The following is a 22,965-nucleotide window of genomic DNA, read 5'->3' as shown; positions in this document are numbered from 1 at the left end:
AGTGATAGTGTTTATCCCTACTTATATAGCGCTCTGGTGTGTGCTGGCATACTCTCTCTCTGTCTCCCCAAAGGGCTGTGTGGGGTCCTGTCCTCAGTCAGAGCATTCCCTGTGTGTGTGCGGTGTGTCGGTACGGCTGTGTCGACATGTTTGATGAGGAGGCTTATGTGGAGGCGGAGCAGATGCCGATAAATGGGATGTCGCCCCCTGTGGGCCGACACCAGAGTGGATGGATAGGTGGAAGGTATTAACCGACAGTGTCAACTCCTTACATAAAAGGCTGGATGACGTAACAGCTATGGGACAGCCGGCTTCTCAGCCCGCGCCTGCCCAGGCGTCTCAAAGGCCATCAGGGGCTCAAAAACGCCCGCTCCCTCAGATGGCAGACACAGATGTCGACACGGAGTCTGACTCCAGTGTCGACGAGGTTGAGACATATACACAATCCACTAGGAACATCCGTTACATGATCCCGGAAATAAAAAATGTGTTACACATTTCTGACATTAACCCAAGTACCACTAAAAAAGGGTTTTATGTGTGGGGAGAAAAAGCAGGCAGTGTTTTGTTCCCCCATCAAATGAGTGAATGAAGTGTGAAAAAGCGTGGGTTCCCCCGAAAAGAAACTGGTAATTTCTAAAAAGTTACTGATGGCGTACCCTTTCCCGCCAGAGGATAAGTTACGCTGGGAGATATCCCCTAGGGTGGATAAGGCGCTCACACGTTTGTTAAAAAAGGTGGCACTGCCGTCTTAGGATACGGCCACTTGAAGGTACCTGCTGATAAAAAGCAGGATGCTATCCTGAAGTCTGTATTTACACACTCCGGTACTAGACTGAGACCTGCAGATAGTGCTGCTGCAGCGTGGTCTGTAACCCTGTCAAACAGGGATACTATTTTGCGAACATAAGACGTCGTCTTATATATGAGGGATGCACAGAGGGATATTTTGCCGGCTGGCATCCAGAATTAATGCAATGTCCATTCTGTCAGGAGGGTATTAGAGACCCGACACTGGACAGGTGATGCTGACTTTAAAAGGCACATAGAGCCTTATAAGGGTGAGGAATTGTTTGGGGATGGTCTCTGGGACCTCGTATCCACAGCAACAGCTGGGAAGAAATTTTTTTACCTCAGGTTTCCTCACAGCCTAAGAAAAGCACTGTATTATCAGGTACAGTCCTTTCGGCTTCAGAAAAGCAAGCGGGTCAAAGGCGCTTCCTTTCTGCACAGAGACGAGGGAAGAGGGAAAAAGCTGCACCAGTCAGCCAGTTCCCAGAATCAAAATTCTTCCCCCGCTTCCTCTGAGTCCACCGCATGACGCGGGGGCTCCACAGGCGTAGCCAGGTACGGTGGGGGGGCCGCCTCAAAAATTTCAGCGATCAGTGGGCTCGCTCACAGGTGGATCCCTGGATCCTTCAAGTAGTATCTCAGGGGTACAAGCTGGAATTCGAGGCGTCTCCCCCCCGCCGTTTCCTCAAATCTGCCTTGCCGACAACTCCCTCAGGCAGGGAGGCTGTGCTAGAGGCAATTCACAAGCTGTATTCCCAGCAGGTGATAGTCAAGGTGCCCCTACTTCAACAAGGACGGGGTTACTATTCCACACTGTTTGTGGTACCGAAACCGGACGGTTCGGTAAGACCCATTTTAAATTTGAAATCCTTGAACACATACATAAAAAAATTCAAGTTCAAGATGGAATCGCTCAGGGCGGTTATTGCAAGCCTGGAGGAGGGGGATTACATGGTATCCCTGGACATCAAGGATGCTTACCTACATGTCCCCATTTACCATCCTCACCAGGAGTACCTCAGATTGTGGCACAGGATTGCCATTACCAATTCCAAACACTGCCGTTTGGACTGTCCACGGCACCGAGGGTCTTTACCAAGGTAATGGCAGAAATGATGATACTCCTTCGAAAAAAGTGTTTCTCCTGCAGGAGAAAGCCAAGGAGCTGTCATCTCTAGTCAGAGACCTCCTGAAACCAAAACAGGTATCGGTGCATCACTGCACACGAGTCCTGGGAAAAATGGTAGCTTCTTACGAAGCAAAATTCCATTCGGCAGGTTCCATACAAGAACCTTTTAGGGGGACCTCTTGGACAAGTGGTCGGGATCGCATCTTCAGATGCATCGCCTGATAACCCTGTCTCCAAGGACCAGGGTATCTCTACTGTGGTGGCTGCAGAGTGCTCATCTTCAAGAGAGCCGCAGATTCGGCATACAGGACTGGGTCCTGGTAACCACAGATGCCAGCCTTCGAGGCTGGGGGGCAGTCACACAGGGAAGAAATTTCCAAGAACTTTGGTCAAGTCAGGAGTCGTCCCTACACATAAATATTCTGGAACTGAGGGCCATTTACAATGCCCTAAGTCTGGCAAGGCCTCTGCTTCAAAACCAGCCGGTACTGATCCAATCAGACAACATCACGGCAGTCGCCCATGTAAACCGACAGGGCGGCACAAGAAGCAGGATGGCGATGGCAGAAGCCACAAGGATTCTCCGATGGGCGGAAAATCACGTCTTAGCACTGTCAGCAGTGTTCATTCCGGGAGTGGACAACTGGGAAGCAGACTTCCTCAGCAGACACGACCGACACCCGGGAGAGTGGAGACTTCATCCAGAAGTCTTCCAACTGTTGGTAAACCGTTGGGAAAGGCCACAGGTGGACATGATGGCGTCCCGCCTAAACAAAAAACTAGATATTGCGCCAGGTCAAGGGACCCTCAGGCAATAGCTGTGGACGCTCTAGTGACACCGTGGGTGTACCAGTCGGTTTGTGTGTTCCCTCCTCTGCCTCTCATACCAAAGGTACTGAGAATAATAAGAAAACGAGGAGTAAGAACGATACTCGTGGTTCCGGATGGGCCAAGAAGAGCTTGGTACCCAGAACTTACAGAAATAATATCAGAGGACCCATGGCCTCTACCGCTCAGACAGGATCTGCTACAGCAGGGGCCCTGTCTGTTCCAAGACTTACCGCGGCTGCGTTGGACGGCATGGCGGTTGAATTCCGGATCCTAAAGCAAAAGGGCATTCCGGAGGAAGTCATTCCTACGCTGATAAAAGCCAGGAAAGAAGTAACCACAAACCATTATCACCGTATTTGGCGAAAATATGTTGCGTGGTGTGAGGCCAGGAAGGCCCCAACAGAGAAATTTCAGCTGGGTCGTTTTCTGCACTTCCTACAGTCGGGAGTGACTATGGGCCTAAAATTGGGTTCCATTAAGGTCCAGATTTCGGCTCTGTCGATTTTCTTCCAGAAAGAACTGGCTTCACTGCCTGCAGTTCAGACTTTTGTAAAGGGAGTGCTACATATTCAGCCCCCTTTTGTGCCTCCTGTGGCACCGTGGGATCTCAACGTGGTGTTGAGTTTCCTGAAATCACATTGGTTTGAGCCACTTAAAACTGTGGATCTGAAATATCTCGCGTGGAAAGTGGTCATGTTATTGGCCTTGGCTTCGGCCAGGCGTGTGTCAGAATTGGCGGCTTTGTCGTGTAAAAGCCCTTATCTGATTTTCCATATGGATAGGGCAGAATTGAGGACTCGTCCCCAGTTTCTCCCTAAGGTGGTATCAGCTTTTCACTTGAACCAACCTATTGTAGTGCCTGCGGCTACTAGGGGCTTGGAAGATTCCAAGTTACTGGACGTAGTCAGGGCCTTGAAATTTTATGTTTCCAGGGCGTCTGGAGTCAGGAAAACTGACTTGCTTTTTATCCTGTAGACACCCAACAAACTAGGTGCTCCTGCTTCTGAGCAGACTATTGCTCGCTGGATTTGTAGCACAATTCAGCTGGTGCATTCTGCGGCTGGATTGCCGAATCCTAAATCAGTAAAAGCCCATTCCACAAGGAAAGTGGGCTCATCTTGGGCGGCTGCCCGAGGGGTCTCGGCTTTACAACTTTGCCGAGCTGCAACTTGGTCAGGGGCAAACACGTTTGCTAAATTCTACAAATTTGATACCCTGGCTGAGGAGGACCTTGAGTTCTCTCATTCGGTGCTGCAGAGTCATCCGCACTCTCCCGCCCGTTTGGGAGCTTTGGTATAATCCCCATGGTCCTTACGGAGTCCCCAGCATCCACTAGGACGTCAGAGAAAATAAGAATTTACTCACCGGTAATTCTATTTCTCGTAGTCCGTAGTGGATGCTGGGCGCCCATCCCAAGTGCGGATTGTCTGCAATACTTGTATATAGTTATTGCCTAACTAAAGGGTTATTGTTGAGCCATCTGTTGAGAGGCTCAGTTGTATTTCATACTGTTAACTGGGTTAAATATCACGAGTTATACGGTGTGATTGGTGTGGCTGGTATGAGTCTTACCCGGGATTCAAAATCCTTCCTTATTGTGTCAGCTCTTCCGGGCACAGTATCCTAACTGAGGTCTGGAGGAGGGGCATAGAGGGAGGAGCCAGTGCACACCAGGTAGTACCAAATCTTTCTTTTAGTGTGCCCAGTCTCCTGCGGAGCCGTCTATTCCCCATGGTCCTTACGGAGTCCCCAGCATCCACTACGGACTACGAGAAATAGAATTACCGGTGAGTAAATTCTTATTTTAAGGAGAGGCCTTCAAACTTGGCACTGGAATCAAACACGACTCTAATCTGACCTGGTTCCTTTGGGTGGTATACTCCAAATATTAGCATATGCCAGCATTCTTCTGTATCTTTATAAATGGGAGCAATCGCAGCGTGGCTATTCTCAAATATTTTACCCTATGAAGGAGAAGAAATGATCTCTTGTCTCTGGTTTTCTGTGAAAGTTGCACTTAAATGAAGAGAAGCATTCAAATTAGAGATGAGCGGGTTCGGTACTCAGAGAAGCGAACGCCCCCGAACTTTGCCTTCTGAGTCCAGATCCGAGCCAGGCTCGGATCTTCCCTCTTGACTCGGAATCCAGAACTCGGCAAAACATCATCATCCCGCTGTCAGATTCTCGCGGGATTTGGGGATTACATATAAGGAGCCGCGCATCGCGGCCATTTTCACTCCAGCCTCAGAGAGTGAGAGGACATGTATTTAGTGTGCTCAGTCTCTGTTTAGGCTGCTTCAGACCATTGGTAGTGTCCTGTGTCAACAGTAATTCCAGTGACAATATACGCTTCTGCTATATATATCTACTGCTGCAGTATAACAAATTACAATTATATTATTATTAACAACCAGTTGGGCTGCATCAGACCAGTGGTAGTGTCCTGTGTCATCAGTAATTCCAGTGACGATATACGCTGCTGCTATAAATCCACTGCTGCAGTCTAACAATTATAACAACCTGTTAGGCTGTTTCAGACCATTGGTAGTGTCCTGTGTCATCAGTAATTCCAGTGACGATATACACTGCTGCTATATATCCACTGCTGCAGTCTAACAATTATAACAACCTGTTAGGCTGCTTCAGACCATTGGTAGTGTCCTGTGTCATCAGTAATTCCAGTCATTCCTGTGACGCATGTTGTCTCTTATAACTCCCAAAAAATAATGGAGAACCAAAATTTTGAGGAGAAAATAGGGAAAGATCAAGAAGAACCACTTCCTCCTAGTGCTGAAGCTTCTGCCACTAGCCATGACATAGACGATGAAATGCACAAAATGGAAAGCTGCTCAATCAGATTGTAATGTCACTCAGGTGCTAAAAGGGAGGGGTAATTCTGTGTAGGAAAAAACAATGTGTTCCCTAATGCACACCGAGTGAAAAATATTACTACATAATAGTCAGATAATACGGACATCTTAGTTGCGTATATCTGCAGATATAGGGTTAAGCCCCCAGGCCGATCGACAAGGCTTCTCCGTCACTGGGGGTCCCTAATACTAGGTATGGGTCCGGGGTGCAGGACCTCATGATGTCGGCACAGGTCGGCCACCCCAGGTCAGCACACAGGTGAGAATTAATAAGGGTTAATAAGAAGCACAGAAGTGCTATGTAAGTGGTGTGATTAAAATAATAAAAAAATATATACAAAGTGATAGGGAAAATCATAAGTGTTAATAAAGTGTTAGGGTGTGCCGACCTGAAGCAGCCCAGCCATACCGACACAGGGGCCACCGCACCCCACACCCACCCCATAAATAATTACAAATATGTCTGGGTTAAATGCCCAGTGTAAGGCCACATGGTAATGGCTCCTACAGCATCTGAGAGCCAGCTTACCTGGAGATACCCCTGGCTTCTCCAATGGCACTCTGGAGTCAGCAATCCCTCCTAATGCTGACCCATCCATGCCTCTCTATATACAATACACAAAATGGAAAGCTGCTCAATCAGATTGTAATGTCACTCAGGTGCTAAAAGGGGAGGGGTAATTCTGTGTAGCAAAAAAACTGTGTTCCCTAATGCACACCGAGTGAATAATATTACTACATAATAATAGTCAGATTATACGGAGATCTTAGTTGCGTATATCTGCAGATATAGGGTTAAGCCCCCAGGCCGATCGAGAAGGCTTCTCTGTCACTGGGGGTCCCTAATACTAGGTATGGGTCCGGGGTGCAGGACCCCATGATGTCGGCACAGGTCGACACTTTATTAACACTTATGATTTTCTGCAGTAACACTCCTAGATGGGCCTAATTGTTTGTATCGCTTAGCTTAGTCACACAGCTACCTCATTGCAATTTTTTTTCTTTGCATTATGTGCTGTTTGGGGACTAGATTTTGAATAGTGCCATCCTGTCTGACACTGCAGTGCCACTCCTAGATGGGCCAGGTGTTTGTGCCGCACACTTGTGTCGCTTAGCTTAGTCATACAGCCACTTTGTTCAACTTTTAGGCCGAAAAACAATATTGTGAGGTGTGAGGTGTTCAGAATAGACTGGAAATAAGTGGAAATGATTGTTATTGAGGTTAATAATACTGTAGGATCAAAATTACTCCCAAATTCTGTGATTTTAGTTGTTTTTATGTTTTTCCCCAAAAATCATCCAGATCCAAAACCAAAACCAAAACACAAAACACGAAAAGTGCCAGCCACACATCTCTAGTTCAAATACATCTCCTCTGTTTTTAGATAAGTGTCTTCTGTGTGTCCTAAAGGTCAGAGGTGCAACCCAGCTGTTGGCATCATTGTCAAGTCTGTTCTCCATTATTTCCAAGAATAGTTTTTCCTCTATGGATATGGGGCCTAATTTAGACCTGATCGCTCCTCAGAATTTGCAGAGGTCAGCGATCGGATAGTCACCGCCCAGACAGAGTGAATAACCGGCCAGTGCAAGTCTGCGTACGCCGTGCGAAAAGCTTTGCAAAAGTTGGACAGCTGCAAATCCGTTCACAACTTACTCACCATCAAATGACTTTTCAAGTCGGTGCAGCCTGTGCGTAGCCCAGGACTTACTCCTGCAGTGCAATAAAATCAGGGTGATCTGGGCCAGAGCTGAAACACACACCCGCCCTGGAAATGCTTGGGAATGCCTGAATTTTCATGACACTCCATGAAAACGGGTAGTTACCACCCCCAAACGTCCGCTTCCTGTCAGTCAGCCTGAGTTCACCTAGCTATAAATAAAATGCAGGATTTTTTTGCAGTTCAGCCTTGCGTCTGCGCGTTATGATCTGTACGCATGCACATTCGTACAATAATCAGCCGCTGTGCAATTTCACACAACACGGATCAGGTCTGAATTAGGCCCATGGCCACCGGACTGTGTACCCAAAATGCTACCTATTACTCTATTACTCATTCCCAAGCCATTTAATTAAGAGGTTTATCTATACACTATATGAAAGGCCTGATTTTCGGATTGCATTTTGAAAAAAGGATTGGCGGTCTCTGAAGCTCTCAGGGTAATCATTGAACTATGAAAGTCCTTTTGGTACCAGCTAATGTCGTGCAAGAAATTTAGCAAAGTGTAAGGAGAACGAATTGACAGAATAGGAGCCTGACCCAGCCTGCCCAGTTTCGCGTGCCCATTTGTCCCTGATGCTCCCTGGGAGCTCTCCCTGCTCCAGCGGGAGAGGCCTCCGGGCTTCCTTGAATGTTCTAGTGCAGGACCAGAGCGGGGGGTCGGTCTGGGAGCGGTGGTCATGCTGTGCTCCCGGTGAGCGGGGCCGATGGGGGCCAGGGTGGTGCTGGGGCGAGTGGTACACCACGGGGGAGAGTGGGTGATCAGCTGGTGGTTTGCGCCGGTCCCAGTCGGGGGCGGGCAGGACGGCGTAGCTTCGCTGTGGGGGCCGTCCCTGCTTCAGACTCGGGGGACCATTGGGGCTGCGGCTACGGTTCCAGATCCCTCCGCCATTGCGGCTGCAATGTCAGCGATGACTGCTGCGTTTGCGCCATTTTTGTCAGCTGTGTCCCCGGGCGGCGTTTCCACAGTACCCGCTTCTATCGATGCAGTGGTTCTCACTGGTACTTCTGGCCCCGTCATGGCGCTATTTCTTCAAGCGTGCCGCAGTCTAGGTTCCGCCGCTGCGTTGCTGGGTGGCGCTGCCCTGTCCCCCGCAGGGGCGTCTGCTTTTATCCCTGCCGGGGGGGCTTCGGCTCCCGGGGCGGCTTTCCCTTCTTTTTCAGATTCTGATGCGGGGGATGATTGGGAGGAGGACGTTTCGCCATCGGGAGGCGGGACCACAGGTGAGTGGGAAGACGATACGGTCAATTTGTCAGGCGGGTCTTCTTCTTCCTCTTCCTGCAGTGGGTCCAGTAGGTCTTCCTCCTCTTCATCTTCTTTGCAGTCGGCAGCTAGTAGCGCCACGAAGGCTAAGAAGAGGGCTTGTAAATACGCGCGGCGTGAGGCACGGCACCGGGATAAGCGGCATAAGAAAAGTAGGGTTGCTAGTGGTTCCCGTAGGGACAGTAGATGGCGTAATTTGCCGGGCGTGGTTCACTGTGATTACACGGCAGTGTTACGGGGTCTGCGGGAGAGTTGCAGAAAAAAGATCCGGCGGGGGGAATACGTCGACATTTTCACTTTGACTGATGATACCAAGAGGGAAGGTAAGGAAGCGATTGCAAAGGGCGGTATTGGGGTGGAGGCCTTCCGCTCTTACGACAATTGGTTGGCGGGTTTCTGCGTGTTTGCGGCATGCTACTTGGAGGATCGGCCTGAGGAGCACATCAACATCATCAGGTATATACACCTTGTTCATGACATGCAGCGCCAGTCTAAGGACGATACGTGGCTGCATTATGACAAGCAGTTCCGTCAGAAGCATGATTGCCTGCACTTCATTGACTTCGGGTGCAAGGATGTGGAGGTATGGCTTAGGGTCACGAGAGCGCAGGATATGAAGCTAGCTTCTAAAGGGGCGTCCGTTGCTCAGCCCGCAGGGGCGAATCAGTCGCGGCCCGCTTTTTTTAGGAGTCTGCTCCATGACGCCCTAGGGGTGCGACCCGTTCTGCGCAGCAGGCGCCGGCGAAGGGGAAGTGCTTCGCGTTTAACAATTCTGCGTGCCCCCTTGGTCAACGTTGTCGTTTTCAACACCTGTGTTTGCGATGTAATGGATCCCACCCCGCTTCCAATTGCTTTCGGGCTGGGCGACAGGGAGCTAAGGCGGCTGGGGGCGTCGCCGGTAAGACAGCAGGGGGGGTTACCGCTAGCTAGGGCGCCGACCCTGATTCGTTTGGAGTCCATGCTCAAATGGTTGGGGTGGTATCCAAACAGAGACGACGCAAAATTTTTGTTTGATGGTTTTGCGTCGGGTTTTCGATTGCCAGTGGAGGGGGAGGTTTTATTTAGGGCTGCCAGGAACCTGAAGTCTGCTCGGGATTTCCCCGAGGTCCTTCGGGAAAAGGTCGAGCAGGAGGTTCGCCTGGGTAGGATGGCGGGCCCCTTTGCTCTGCCGCCAGTGGAGGATTTAATAATTTCCCCAGTGGGGGTGGTGCCCAAAAAGGCCCCAGGGAAGTTTTGGCTCATTCAACATTTGTCTTATCCATCAGAGTCCTCGGTTGATGATGCAATTCCACCGGAGTACTGTTCGGTGGTGTATCAGTCTTTCGAGGAGGCACTGGGCATGGTACGGGGCTGCGGCCCTGGGGCCCTCATGGCTAAGTTTGATGTTGAATCGGCCTTTCGCTTGCTTCCATTGCACCCGGAGTCATTTAGATGCATGGGTTTCCGCGTCGGGGAGGAATACTTCATAGACAAGTGTTTGCCTATGGGGTGTTCCGTTTCGTGTGCCTTTTTCGAGAAGTTCAGCACCTTTTTGCATTGGTGTGTGGAGTGTTCTTGCGGAGGTTGCGGGATCGCGCATTATCTTGACGACTTTTTGTGTATGGGGCCCGCGAATTCTCCTCGTTGTGGTGTCCTGTTGTTCTCGCTGCATGCGTTGTTGAGGCATTTTGGCATACCTGTGGCCGAGGGCAAGACGGAGGGGCCTCTCTCTTGTTTGTCTTTTTTGGGTATCGACATCGATACTATCGCAGGTACTTGCCGGCTGCCTCAGGGCAAGGTTGCTAAGCTTCGGGAGTCCATAGCGCTGTGCTTGGAGTGGCGTAAAGTGACGTTGTGGGGGGCTCAATCCCTGCTGGGGCTGTTGAACTTTGTTCTGTCGGGTCATTCCCATGGGCAGGGTTTTTTGTCGGAAGTTGGAGCGGTCCAAGGCTGGGGTGTCCAGGCCGCACCATTTTGTCCGTTTATCTGCTGAGATTAGGAGAGACCTCGCTGTGTGGGTTTCATTTCTGGCGGACTTCAATGGTGTTCTGATCTGGATTGCCCCACTCGTTGACAATTTCAACTTGCAGTTGTTCACGGACGCGGCGGGCTCGTCAGGGTTCGGTTGTTATCTGGACGGGGCTTGGTGCGCGGCTTCGTGGCCCGAGGTTTGGTCTCGAGAGGGGTTGACCAGCGACCTGTTGTTGCTGGAGCTCTTCCCCTTCATGGTTACCTTGGAAGTTTGGGGGGAACGGCTTCGCGATCGCAGTATTCTTTTTCGTTGCGATAATTTGGGGGTCGTGCATGCTGTTAACAACCAAAGGGCTAAGGCCCTGCGAGTCCTGCGGGTATTGTCGCGGCTAGTGCTGACTTGCCTGCGCTGTAATATTCTGTTTCGGGCTCAGCACGGGTTGATAATGGGATCACCGACACATTGTCCAGGGAGCAGTGGAATAGGTTCCCTTTATTGGCCCCGGAGGCTGATTCAGCGGGTTTGCCCTGCCCTTATGTTTGGTAGGCCATCGAGGCGGATTGGAAGGGCTAGCCGAGCTATCTTTGGCTCCGTCCACTCTCACGGGATACCGTCAGGCCTGGAAGGAATGGGAAGACTTTTCCCATGACCAAGGGCCTAGAGGTAAGAGGGGTCAGAGGTTGTTTCTGGATTTCATTTGGCAACTCTTCGTAACGGGTAGATCGAGAGCCGTGGTGTCTCGTTACCTCGCTGGGATATCCTTTTTCTCAAAACTAAAGGGTGTTCCGGATTTTACGAAGAGTTTCCTGTTAACGAAGGCTCTTAAAGGTTGGGTGCGCTCGGCGCCGGTGCCTCCTGATTGTAGGCGCTCTATTGATGCGTCCCTGCTTCCTTCCCTCATTGGAGCGGTGGTGGGGGTGGCGGACTCCCGTTTTGAAGCGCTTTTATTTCAATTGGCTTTTTCCATGGCGTTCTATGGAGCGTTTAGGGTATCTGAGTTGGTAACAGCTTCTAAAAAGTCGGATGCCATTATGCGGCGTGCGGATGTTGTCGTGGGTGTGGGGCTCCAAAACTGATCAGATGGGTAAAGGGCATTGGATCACTTTGGCACCATCATGTAATGGGGACTGTTGTCCGGTGGCATTGGCTAATCGGTATGCGGAGGTCAGGCCCTTATTATAAGGGTCTTGGCTTCTGCACTACGATGGGTTGCCATTGACGAAATACCAATTTTAGTTGGATGATGCGGCGCTGCCTGTCCAGTTTGGGCCTCTCCCCTCGGGACTTTTGTTCACATTCATTTAGAATTGGGGCCGCCACTTCCGCAGCATCTGCAGGGCGCGCTGTGACCGAAATTAAGGCTTTGGGCCGCTGGAAGTGGGCGGCTTATAAGCGTTACATTCGGCCCGTTGTTGCGTAAGCGAGTTGTTGTTTACTAATAACATCTTGTTCGTTTGACTGTTTATGCGTTTCAGTTCATTTTGTTTGTGCTGTTTTTGTTGGTCTCCCCTGTCCTCCCTACTCAGATGGCTAGCTACTCGCCACTGCTGGCAGTGGGGGTCTGGAGTGCTTTGCGATTTTTTGCCTGAACTGACGAACTGATTTGGCTGAATTCATTAAATTCGGCTAATTGACATCTAGTTAAAAGTTCCTCAGCAGGTTTTTACGTTTCACCTCCAGCCAAGTTATTCTGTGTGACCCCAATCCCCCCCCCCTCAACCCTAACACCTCCCCCATTCCCCTTTTATTGTTTTGACTGTTCCTTCTGTTTCTTTCTGTTGCTTCGATTGGCCTGAAGCTTGTCCGAGAGGCAATTCATAGTCCCCAATTAAATTTTTCTTTTTGGCAGATCCTCGTTCTAGTAGTTGGTTCCTGTTCTGGTCTGGGCTTGATTTTACCTTGCATATTCACATTTGTTTGTCTGTCTTTCCTTTTTAGGTTGGCGGGAGGATGAGTTTGGTGTTTGGGTGATTGGTCACTCCTATGTTTTTTGGGCAGCCGAGTTTATGGCTTCGGAGGGGGCTCCCAGCTTTGTCGGGTCAGATGACGTGCGGTGGATAGGAGTGCGGGGTATGCTGTAGCAAGATTTGAAAGCCAAACTTCTGGAGCAGGTTGGGCGGTTTGGGCTGCCCAAACTGTTGGTGATTCACTTAGGTGGGAACGACCTGGGTAAGAGGAAGGCAGTGAATCTTAGATTGGCCATTGTTCAAGATTTGCAGATGATTGCGGGCGCTTGGCCGGGCTGTAGGCTTATCTGGTCTTGTATGGTGCCACGGTTGTGTTGGCGAGGAGTGGCGGAAGGTCAATTCCACGGTTGCTAAGTTTGTGGTGGCTCATGGCGGTGCTGTAGTGTGGCACCAGTGGATCAAGTTCCAGTGCTTTTACTTGTTTAGAACAGATGGGGTTCACTTGACTAGACAGGGACTGTGTATATTCCTTGAGGATCTGTTTTCGGTGGTTGGTTCTTTGGGTTAGGGGTATGGTGGCAGAGCGTAGTTTCTGTTGAGCAGAACTTCGCTGTTGGCAAGTTAACTTTTGTTGGATTAAAGAAGTTGCTTGGAGGTCGTTTGGTGGTTGGTTTTTAGGTGCGCTCACCTTCGTTGACAGGTATACATCTGCTGGACCGCCTTCACAGGGGCAGCCTCATCACCTTCACGGGTGGGTAGTCAAGATGGAGGTTGAGCGGATACCTATTGTGTGTTGGAAGGTTTACTTCAGTTTTTATAGGATAAGTTTTTGTTCAGGGGATAGGGTAGTTTAGCCGTTTTTTCTGGCCACCATACTTTAGATTAATTATTCATCAGTTATTAGTTCATTTAAATAAATAGCTAACATTTTTCTGCCAAATTCAAGTCGCCGTGTCTTTATTTATATTTAAGTGTTAAGATGTTATGGTTTAAGGTTACGGCCAATCCTCAGACTATATGAGGTTTATGAGCCCTGATTTACTCTTGGAGATGCATTAACATGATGGGAAAGTGGTGCGTGATCATACTGCTAGTATTGTATGTTTCCAGCTGGCCTTGATCATACCACTATTGTGTGCAGGAGGCTGGGACTTTGTTGCAGTTTGCAGATTGAAACAGCTGGCATGGGGGACAGTTGTCCCTGCTGGATTCACCATGTGTGTAGTTCTCTTGCTTGTTAATTTGTCGTTATTTGCTGACCTATGGTGGGGGTGTTGCACTGCATGTTTGGCTTGTTTCGCTAATGGAGTCTGGTTGCGTATGTTGTACCGGTGGAGGGTCGTAGCCCGTTTTGGAGGCGTGATGGACATATTCGGATCTGAGTTGCAATGAATTCTGAGATCCAAGCTCTGCATCAAGTACGTATATTGGGCCTAATTCAGACCTGATCGTAGCCATGCAAAATTTTGCACGGCTATGACCAGTTACTCAGACATGCGGGGGGACGCCCAGCACAGGGCTAGTCCACCCCACATGTCTGGCCCTACCCCACCTGCACAAGTATAAAAGCATCGCACAGCGGCGATGCCTTTGCCTTTCAAGAGTAGCTCCCGACCAGCGCAGCTTTGTCGTGCTGGCCGGGAGCTACTCTTCGCTCCCCGACCCGCAGTGGCTGCGTGTGATGTCACGCAGCCGCTGCGAGCCACTCCCCGCACGGTCCGGCCACGCCTGCGTTGGCTGGACCGCGCCCACGAAATGGCGGCCAAACGCCGCCGTTTCATCCCCTCCCACCCATCGACCGCCTCTGCCTGTCAATCAGGCAGAGGCGATCATAGCACAGCGATGGGCGGCCATGCGCTGGCGCACTGCGGCGCCGGCGCATGCGCAGTTCTGACCCGATCGCTATGCTGCGAAAAACTGCAGCGTGCGATCGGGTCAGAATGACCCCCTTAATCCCCTGCTGTATTGTTCTCTCTGTATTGTATTGCAGTTGACAACAATAGATGAAGGGTTTATGCTAATAAACCTTGGTGCACCTAGGTGCAGCAGAGAAGCCAAGATAAGCGTGTCTCCATCTGTATGTGTCCTACATACATTCACATTAATCAATAATAAACTCAGGAACAAAGGCCGGCACATGATCCAGAGAACATCGGAGAACATTTTCCACAGGAGATTCCATGTAGCAGAAGCTCCTGGCAGTCAATACCCACCTTGTTTACTGTTCATTTTGGCCATCGGAAAACAACGACTACTCTGACAGATTTCATTGTCGTTAATCTAAATGGGGAGAAGAGAACAATATCAACAATTAGCCCGTGGGAATAAAGTCTGAAAACAAAATACCCCATTTATAATCTGCATTGTGTAACTTGCATTTCGCTAAACAGACTGAACAAAAATAAATACACGTATTATTATCATTTATTTACATCTAAACTTTATATTTATATAACGCCTCAATATTTCAGCAGCGCTGTACATAGACTATATATAGTAGAGATGAGCGCCTGAAATTTTTCGGGTTTTGTGTTTTGGTTTTGGGTTCGGTTCCGCGGCCGTGTTTTGGGTTCGAACGCGTTTTGGCAAAACCTCACCGAATTATTTTTGTTGGATTCGGGTGTGTTTTGGATTCGGGTGTTTTTTTCCAAAAACACTAAAAAACAGCTTAAATCATAGAATTTGGGGGTCATTTTGATCCCAAAGTATTATTAACCTCAAAAACCATAATTTACACTCATTTTCAGTCTATTCTGAATACCTCACACCTCACAATATTATTTTTAGTCCTAAAATTTGCACCGAGGTCGCTGTGTGAGTAAGATAAGCGACCCTAGTGGCCGACACAAACACCGGGCCCATCTAGGAGTGGCACTGCAGTGTCACGCAGGATGTCCCTTCCAAAAAACCCTCCCCAAACAGCACATGACGCAAAGAAAAAAAGAGGCGCAATGAGGTAGCTGTGTGAGTAAGATTAGCGACCCTAGTGGCCGACACAAACACCGGGCCCATCTAGGAGTGGCACTGCAGTGTCACGCAGGATGGCCCTTCCAAAAAACCCTCCCCAAACAGCACATGACGCAAAGAAAAAAAGAGGCGCAATGAGGTAGCTGACTGTGTGAGTAAGATTAGCGACCCTAGTGGCCGACACAAACACCGGGCCCATCTAGGAGTGGCACTGCAGTGTCACGCAGGATGGCCCTTCCAAAAAACCCTCCCCAAACAGCACATGACGCAAAGAAAAAAAGAGGCGCAATGAGGTAGCTGACTGTGTGAGTAAGATTAGCGACCCTAGTGGCCGACACAAACACCGGGCCCATCTAGGAGTGGCACTGCAGTGTCACGCAGGATGTCCCTTCCAAAAAACCCTCCCCAAACAGCACATGACGCAAAGAAAAAAAGAGGCGCAATGAGGTAGCTGTGTGAGTAAGATTAGCGACCCTAGTGGCCGACACAAACACCGGGCCCATCTAGGAGTGGCACTGCAGTGTCACGCAGGATGTCCCTTCCAAAAAACCCTCCCCAATCAGCACATGATGCAAAGAAAAAGAAAAGAAAAAAGAGGTGCAAGATGGAATTATCCTTGGGCCCTCCCACCCACCCTTATGTTGTATAAACAAAACAGGACATGCACACTTTAACCAACCCATCATTTCAGTGACAGGGTCTGCCACACGACTGTGACTGATATGACGGGTTGGTTTGGACCCCCCCCAAAAAAGAAGCAATTAATCTCTCCTTGCACAAACTGGCTCTACAGAGGCAAGATGTCCACCTCATCTTCACCCTCCGATATATCACCGTGTACATCCCCCTCCTCACAGATTATCAATTCGTCCCCACTGGAATCCACCATCTCAGCTCCCTGTGTACTTTGTGGAGGCAATTGCTGCTGGTCAATGTCTCCGCGGAGGAATTGATTATAATTCATTTTAATGAACATCATCTTCTCCACATTTTCTGGATGTAACCTCGTACGCCGATTGCTGACAAGGTGAGCGGCGGCACTAAACACTCTTTCGGAGTACACACTTGTGGGAGGGCAACTTAGGTAGAATAAAGCCAGTTTGTGCAAGGGCCTCCAAATTGCCTCTTTTTCCTGCCAGTATAAGTACGGACTGTGTGACGTGCCTACTTGGATGCGGTCACTCATATAATCCTCCACCATTCTATCAATGTTGAGAGAATCATATGCAGTGACAGTAGACGACATGTCCGTAATCGTTGGCAGGTCCTTCAGTCCGGACCAGATGTCAGCATCAGCAGTCGCTCCAGACTGCCCTGCATCACCGCCAGCGGGTGGGCTCGGAATTCTGAGCCTTTTCCTCGCACCCCCAGTTGCGGGAGAATGTGAAGGAGGAGATGTTGACAGGTCGCGTTCCGCTTGACTTGACAATTTTGTCACCAGCAGGTCTTTCAACCCCAGCAGACCTGTGTCTGCCGGAAAGAGAGATCCAAGGTAGGCTTTAAATCTAGGATCGAGCACGGTGGCCAAAATGTAGTGCTCTGATTTCAACAGATTGACCACCCGTGAATCCTTGTTAAGCGAATTAAGGGCTGCATCCACAAGTCCCACATGCCTAGCGGAATCGCTCCGTGTTAGCTCCTTCTTCAATGCCTCCAGCTTCTTCTGCAAAAGCCTGATGAGGGGAATGACCTGACTCAGGCTGGCAGTGTCTGAACTGACTTCACGTGTGGCAAGTTCAAAGGGCATCAGAACCTTGCACAACGTTGAAATCATTCTCCACTGCACTTGAGACAGGTGCATTCCATCTCCTATATCGTGCTCAATTGTATAGGCTTGAATGGCCTTTTGCTGCTCCTCCAACCTCTGAAGCATATAGAGGGTTGAATTCCACCTCGTTACCACTTCTTGCTTCAGATGATGGCAGGGCAGGTTCAGTAGTTTTTGGTGGTGCTCCAGTCTTCTGTACGTGGTGCCTGTACGCCGAAAGTGTCCCGCAATTTTTCTGGCCACCGACAGCATCTCTTGCACGCCCCTGTCGTTTTTTAAAAAATTCTGCACCACCAAATTCAAGGTATGTGCAAAACATGGGACGTGCTGGAATTTGCCCATATTTAATGCACACACAATATTGCTGGCGTTGTCCGATGCCACAAATCCACAGGAGAGTCCAATTGGGGTAAGCCATTCCGCGATGATCTTCCTCAGTTGCCGTAAGAGGTTTTCAGCTGTGTGCGTATTCTGGAAAGCGGTGATACAAAGCGTAGCCTGCCTAGGAAAGAGTTGGCGTTTGCGAGATGCTGCTACTGGTGCCGCCGCTGCTGTTCTTGCGGCGGGAGTCCATACATCTACCCAGTGGGCTGTCACAGTCATATAGTCCTGACCCTGCCCTGCTCCACTTGTCCACATGTCCGTGGTTAAGTGGACATTGGGTACAACTGCATTTTTTAGGAGACTGGTGAGTCTTTTTCTGACGTCCGTGTACATTCTCGGTATCGCCTGCCTAGAGAAGTGGAACCTAGATGGTATTTGGTAACGGGGGCACACTGCCTCAATAAATTGTCTAGTTCCCTGTGAACTAACGGCGGATACCGGACGCACGTCTAACACCAACATAGTTGTCAAGGACTCAGTTATCCGCTTTGCAGTAGGATGACTGCTGTGATATTTCATCTTCCTCGCAAAGGACTGTTGAACAGTCAATTGCTTACTGGAAGTAGTACAAGTGGGCTTACGACTTCCCCTCTGGGATGACCATCGACTCCCAGCGGCAACAACAGCAGCGCCAGCAGCAGTAGGCGTTACACGCAAGGATGCATCGGAGGAATCCCAGGCAGGAGAGGACTCGTCAGACTTGCCAGTGACATGGCCTGCAGGACTATTGGCATTCCTGGGGAAGGAGGAAATTGACACTGAGGGAGTTGGTGGGGTGGTTTGCGTGAGCTTGGTTACAAGAGGAAGGGATTTACTGGTCAGTGGACTGCTTCCGCTGTCACCCAAAGTTTTTGAACTTGTCACTGACTTATTATGAATGCGCTGCAGGTGACGTATAAGGGAGGATGTTCCGAGGTGGTTAACGTCCTTACCCCTACTTATTACAGCTTGACAAAGGGAACACACGGCTTGACACCTGTTGTCCGCATTTCTGGTGAAATACCTCCACACCGAAGAGCTGATTTTTTTGGTATTTTCACCTGGCATGTCAACGGCCATATTCCTCCCACGGACAACAGGTGTCTCCCCGGGTGCCTGACTTAAACAAACCACCTCACCATCAGAATCCTCCTGGTCAATTTCCTCCCCAGCGCCAGCAACACCCATATCCTCCTCATCCTGGTGTACTTCAACACTGACATCTTCAATCTGACTATCAGGAACTGGACTGCGGGTGCTCCTTCCAGCACTTGCAGGGGGCATGCAAATAGTGGAAGGCGCATGCTCTTCACGTCCAGTGTTGGGAAGGTCAGGCATCGCAAACGACACAATTGGACTCTCCTTGTGGATTTGGGATTTCAAAGAACGCACAGTTCTTTGCGGTGCTTTTGCCAGCTTGAGTCTTTTCAGTTTTCTAGCGAGAGGCTGAGTGCTTCCATCCTCATGTGAAGCTGAACCACTAGCCATGAACATAGGCCAGGGCCTCAGCCGTTCCTTGCCACTCCGTGTGGTAAATGGCATATTGGCAAGTTTACGCTTCTCCGACGACAATTTTATTTTAGGTTTTGGAGTCCTTTTTTTTCTGATATTTGGTGTTTTGGATTTGACATGCTCTGTACTATGACATTGGGCATCGGCCTTGGCAGACGACGTTGCTGGCATTTCATCGTCTCGGCCATGACTAGTGGCAGCAGCTTCAGCACGAGGTGGAAGTGGATCTTGATCTTTCCCTAATTTTGGAACCTCAACTTTTTTGTTCTCCATATTTTATAGGCAGAACTAAAAGGCACCTCAGGTAAACAATGGAGATGGATGGATTGGATACTAGTATACAATTATGGACGGACTGCCACGGTTAGGTGGTATAAAAAAACCACGGTTAGGTGGTATATATTATAATAATAATACAATTATGGATGGACGGACTGCCTGCCGACTGCCGACACAGAGGTAGCCACAGCCGTGAACTACCGCACTGTACACTGGTTGATAAAGAGATAGTAGTATACTCGTAACAACTAGTATGACACTATGACGACGGTATAAAGAATGAAAAAAAAACCACGGTTAGGTGGTATATATTATAATAATAATACAATTATGGATGGACGGACTGCCTGCCGACTGCCGACACAGAGGTAGCCACAGCCGTGAACTACCGCACTGTACACTGGTTGATAAAGAGATAGTAGTATACTCGTAACAATTAGGATGACACTATGACGGTATAAAGAATGAAAAAAAAACCACGGTTAGGTGGTAGGTATATAATAATAAATAATACAATTCTGGTCGGACGGACTGCCTGCCGTGTGCCGACACAGAGGTAGCCACAGCCGTGAACTACCGCACTGTACACTGGTTGATAAAGAGATAGTAGTATACTCGTAACAATTAGGATGACACTATGACGGTATAAAGAATGAAAAAAAAACCACGGTTAGGTGGTAGGTATATAATAATAAATAATACAATTCTGGTCGGACGGACTGCCTGCCGTGTGCCGACACAGAGGTAGCCACAGCCGTGAACTACCGCACTGTACTGTGTCTGCTGCTAATATAGACTGGTTGATATTTAAAGAGATATTATTAGTATACAACAATACTATGCTGGTGGTCAGGCACTGGTCACCACTCCTGCAGCAAAAGTGTGCACTGTTAATTAATATAATTGTACTCCTGGCTCCTGCTAACAACCTGCAGTGCTCCCCAGTCTCCCCCACAATTAATTATAAGCTTTTAATTTATACATTGATGACTGTGCAGCACACTGGGCTGAGCTGAGTGCACACAGACTGAGTCACACTGTGTGACTGACTGTGCTGTGTATCGTTTTTTTTTTCAGGCAGAGAACGGATATAGCAGAGAGAAGTGAACGGATATATTATATTAAATAAAAGTTAACTAGCAACTGCACTGGTCACTGACTGTGGTAAACTAACTCTGTCTGCGACTCTGCACAATCTCTCTCTATCTAATCTATCTATCTCTATTCTAATGGAGAGGACGCCAGACACGTCCTCTCCCTATCAATCTCAATGCACGAGTGAAAATGGCGGCGACGCGCGGCTCCTTATATAGAATCCGAGTCTCGCGATAGAATCCGAGCCTCGCGAGAATCCGACAGCGTCATGATGACGTTCGGGCGCGCTCGGGTTAACCGAGCAAGGCGGGAAGATCCGAGTCGCTCGGACCCGTGGAAAAAAAAGTGAAGTTCGTGCGGGTTCGGATTCAAAGAAACCGAACCCGCTCATCTCTAATATATAGTATATAGAACGTCAGGTTAATAAGTGCAATTAAACTATTTCTATTGTAAGGTCACCACTGTAAGATAACGGCCCAGCCGGCACTTTGATACCAGCTTTTGACTGTCAAATGGTAGCAGAGAGGAAAGGGAGTGCCAATTAGCAGGGTCATCTTAGCAGCATTGTATTCCCTGGCAAAGCCTTGCACTTGGGGCCCCTACCCAACCATTCACAGTAATAAATACAAAAATAAATAAAAATAAAAAGATCTCTTCTACAATCCCATGCCATCTCTCCACATGCTTCCATAAAGTGACTGGGTGTCAGCACTATGATTGGTGGATAGCTCCAGCCATACACCAATCAGCATGTCTGTCATTCAATGTCTGTCTGCAGGCTGGGAGGCAGGTAGAGAATGCTTATTCCCAAGATGCAGATACCCTCCCAGCCCAGTCAGCCCCTGCTTTAAGGCCCCTCCAATTGTGGGGGCCCTGAGCAGCTGCCCAAAGAGCCTATACATTAAGATGACCCTGCCAATTAGAAAGATGCACTCAAAAGTCACTCAACCATTGTGATTATTAATACATCCAGGCAATCTTCATGTAACCCAGCAAAATCTCATCCTAACCCACTATTCCACACTCTCTGTCTACCCCATCTGTGTCACCTCTGTCTGTCTGCCCCATCCCTTTAAAATGTAAGCTCTCACGAGCAGGACCCTCTTCCCTCATGTGCTTATTCATTTCTTACTTTAATGATCTTCATCTGCACCAAATCCCACAGTTTTCGGCCACCTTGATACTTATGTCAGTGTCATCTGCAGATGTAACTATGTTTAGTTACCCTGTACTTGTCCCATATTGTCTTCAACTGCAAGTCACTGTTTAACCGTTTACTTATTTATGTACTCTGTAAGTTGGCGCTGCGGAACCCTTGTGGCGCCATATAAGTAAAGGATAATAATAATAATAATAAATCTATATTTTATATTGCAGTAAACAGAAGCAATTAGAAATTATAATTATTGGTCTAGAACTTAATAAATATTCTCCTAAAACTGGATTATTTAGAAGTATTTTATAACCACAACTAGGGAGGCCAATCCCGGGCCATTTTTTCAATCCCGGGTATCGGGATTGACGGGATTGAAAAATGGTCAATCCTGGGATTTCCGGGATACTCGGGATTGGCTTTTCTATATGTGTCCGCCCCTCTTGTCCCGACCCACCCCGCCCTGCACACATAACTCACCATACAATGGGGGCGGGAGGGTGGGAGACATCCTTCAGTCTCGGCGGCGGTCAGCGGCGGGTGACGGCAGGCAGCGCAGTGTGATCCTGAGGACGCTCAACGCTGCACAGCTTTAAAAAAAACAAAGGCCCGCATGATCCCTCAATCCCCGAGATTGGAGCTTTTAATCCCAGGATTGAATCCCGGCTATTTTTTTTATCATAAATCCCGGGAGCCTGCCGATCCAGGGATTGGCCACCCTAACCACAACTGTACTAAATAATATATTTCTAAAACAGATCTAAGGGCCTGAGTCATACACAAAAGGAAATGCAGCAGCATCTATTGGCAAATGCCATTACAAACTCCTTCCCTTATGTACAGTACATCCATTTTTTCTTTTTTTAGTGCAACACATTCATCATCAACATCAGCCTATGCTTTTGCACTTCTACAGTAGCATCCTCAATTTCTATGTGTAAACCATCAGCATCCTTAAGCCGGGTACACACTGGGTGACCTCGGCTAGTTAGCAATCAGCGCTATATCAATGTACAATATCGTTCTGTGACGTCATCCCCCTCACTTCCTGAACATGCAGCTCAAAGATATTATTAACATTGAACTGCATGTTCAGTAGATCATGGATGAATGAGAACAACCCATGGGTGCGCGCATCGTTCATCCATACACACTGGACGATATATGAATGATAGATCTTGCAGAAAAGATTGTTATCATTCATATCGTCCTGTGTAGTCATCCTGTGTGTATGGGGCTTTACTTTTACTACTACTCATCATCAGAAATGGTGAAATGAGACTTCTCTAGGATTACAGTGTCAGAAATGTTAGACACAGACATAGTTAACGTAGGCACCCTAAGACTCTCCTCAGTGATTTGGAAG

At 48.7% G+C, this 22,965-nt stretch overlaps 1 long non-coding RNA gene across 1 annotated transcript in view; it reads right to left on the bottom strand.

Moving 5' to 3' along the window:
• The window catches only part of LOC134965686 (uncharacterized), a 101,526-nt gene that overhangs the window by 6,215 nt on the left and 72,346 nt on the right, over positions 1–22,965 (bottom strand). Inside the window, exon 2 of the long non-coding RNA XR_010188494.1 lies at positions 14,676–14,742. This is a non-coding gene — a long non-coding RNA (uncharacterized LOC134965686). The remainder of the gene's footprint in view (positions 1–14,675; positions 14,743–22,965) is intronic.

Source organism: Pseudophryne corroboree, chromosome 10 (assembly GCF_028390025.1).
Source record: "Pseudophryne corroboree isolate aPseCor3 chromosome 10, aPseCor3.hap2, whole genome shotgun sequence".
NCBI classification, from domain to species: domain Eukaryota; kingdom Metazoa; phylum Chordata; class Amphibia; order Anura; family Myobatrachidae; genus Pseudophryne; species Pseudophryne corroboree.
The sequence above is the reverse complement of the archived record's forward strand: the minus strand, read 5'-3'. Positions and strand labels throughout refer to the sequence as shown.